Genomic DNA, 2809 nt, shown 5'->3' on the forward strand with positions numbered 1-2809 from the left:
TTGATGTTTTGTGGTTCACAAGCTCCACGGGCAACAGGCTTTTTAGAACAATGCTTACCTCCTGGCTGGCCTTTTGCTAATCCTCTTGAACCGTGTAGCTTGTGGACCAAGCTAAATGGGAAAGGGTGGAAATTGGCTTTCATTATATTCTGAGGATATCTGTGGGGTGCACAATGGTTGTATTTCACCTTTTCCTAGAGCATATTCATCTTTCAAACAAGATTGCTTGCTAGAGTCACTTGTCCAGCTTCTGTTCCCAGACTTCAAATGCCCTGCGGAAAGAACAGCACAATCGGTCTGCTGTTCCTCCTTCCTTGCCCCTTCCTTCTATACAATGGATTAACCAGCCATCAAGTGGATTGGCTGAACGACCCCTTTATTTTTTGCTTTCACCTAGCATGAGACGATTGGGCCCAAAGTGGAGAGCTCCACAGGAGAGGGAAGCCATGGACAGAGAGAATGCTAAAATTAGGGAAATAACCAGGGAAATCTATCTCTGAGAAATCTGAGTTCACATGTTTTATACCTGAAATAAACTGCAGGAAATCAATGAATCTTCATAAAACCACAGAGTGGGAACAGACTTTATAGCCACTTGTTCCAGCTGAATCCTGTTTAGCATGAATACTCATAGGAGTTCTTGAGCTATAATCCACATTTCATTTACAAAAGCTTTTTTCTTTCCTCTTTTGATCCACATAGGAAGCAAGTTTGTAGGGTACTGCCTGGTTCCTACAAGTTGTAATAATGTCCCTACCTTCTGCCTAGATAAGAATATACAAAGTCAGTATTTCTTATGCCTCTCAACTTGCCAGTGAGGTAGGAACTATTATTTTCTCCATTTCTCAGATGATAAAACTGATTCTTAGAGAAGTTAAATGACTTATTCAAGATAAGTCACAGAAGCTAGGAGTGGTAGAAGCAGAATTTGAAGCCAAACTGTCTGACTCCAATGTATGTTAATAATCTCATTTCTGAAAAAAAAAAACTGCAGGTTTTGATGCACACAAAAGAAAGCATGTTCTGGCTGTCTCTTGTATGACCAACCATTTCCAACTTTTTGGATTACAACAGTGATGTACTCTCTCTCTCACAGTTCTGGGGATTTACTGGGCTCAGTTGGGTAGTTCTCTCTTGCAGTTTCTCATGCAGTTGCAGTCAGATGGTGGCTGGGGCTGGAGTCATGTGCAGACTCAACTGTGCTGGACACCCATGATGGCTTCCTCACTTATATAACCAGTGTCTCCACTGGGAATAGCCAGACATACCTTGTTTCCAGGTAGCCTCTCCATGTGGCTAACTTGGGCTCCACACATGGCAGTCTCTGGATATTTGGACTTCCTGCATGGTGGCTTGCTTTCTCAGAACATGTGTTCCAAGAGGCCTAGGAGGCAGATACAAGGCTTCTTGTGACCTAGGCTTGGAAGTAACACAGTGTCACTTCTGCTCCATCCTCTTGATTAAACCCCCAGGTTCAATGTGGGAGAGGAATATACAAACGCGTGAACACTGGGAGGCATGGTGCTTTGGAGAGCCCTCTTTGCAGACTGGTTACCAAATATAAGTTATGAAGCATAATCAAAACATAAATAGCCATCAATCCACCATTCAACTAGTGAAATAAAATTTTATCATCACCATTGAAGATATTATGTATTTTATCCTTAGCCAAATCCACTGACCTCTACAAGTGGTAATGCTATCCTAAATTGTGTAGTTTTATTCCCTTGCTTTGCTGAAAAACAATGTGTGTTTTTAGACTGTTTCATTTTGTTCTCTTTAAAACCATATTTGAATGGTATCACATAGTATTGTCAACCTAAATAACAAACAGAGAGAAGTTCTCTAAAAATATTTAGTTTAATCAGGAACGAGTAGGGCATTGCAATGTGGGACACACATGCTATGACAAATCATGGGCACATCTGGGAAAGCAAAGAAAGACAAGCATTTTTAAAGGCAAAATGAGGATGGTGACATAAGTTGTTGTGAGACAATTATACTTGGCTACAAGGATCATTAACAAGGGTAGTGTCAGTCCAAGACAGGAGAGGCAGTTGCTGAGTAGATGTCCTCACATAAGTATTTTCTTTTTCTCTTTGTGTGTGTGTGTGTGAATGCAAGGTTGTGGTGGTTTTATGCAAGATTGTGGTTTTGGCAGAATCTTTTGGGATAGTTTCTGGAAAATATGTGTGAGAGTCCCCCCTCCCCGCCCCCCACCTACTTCATGATTGCCTAACTCCATTTGCCAGCGTCTGACATAAGTCACTCCACTTTGATTTCAACAACTTTCACAGTATGGAGTCTTTCATTACTGCTTTTTTGCTCTCAAAACTCTACAGTGGTTCCCACTTACCCACAGTTTTGTTTCCCATGGTTTCAGTTACCCATGGTCAACTGTGGTCCAAAAATATTAAATAGAAAGTTCCAGAAATAAACAATTCATAAGTTTTAAATTACATGCCATTCCGAGTAGCATGATGAAATCTTGCACCATCTCCTTCTCCCCAGCTGCGCAGAAATCATCCCTTTCTCCACTGTATCTGCACCGTCCATGCTGCCCACATGTAAGTCACTTAGTAACTGTCTCAGTTATCAAATCAACAGATCACAACAGGAAGAAGGCTAAGTACAGTACAGTGAAATATTTTGAGAGGGAAAGAGAGAAGAGATCAAACGTACATAACTTTTATTACAGTATATTATGATAATCATACAATTTTATTATTAGTTGTTAATCTTTTACTGCACCTAATTTATAAATTATAAACTTTATCATAGTTATGTATAGGAAAAAACATAGTATATA

Source organism: Cebus imitator, unplaced genomic scaffold, assembly GCF_001604975.1.
Source record: "Cebus imitator isolate Cc_AM_T3 unplaced genomic scaffold, Cebus_imitator-1.0 Scaffold114, whole genome shotgun sequence".
Lineage (NCBI taxonomy): Eukaryota > Metazoa > Chordata > Mammalia > Primates > Cebidae > Cebus > Cebus imitator.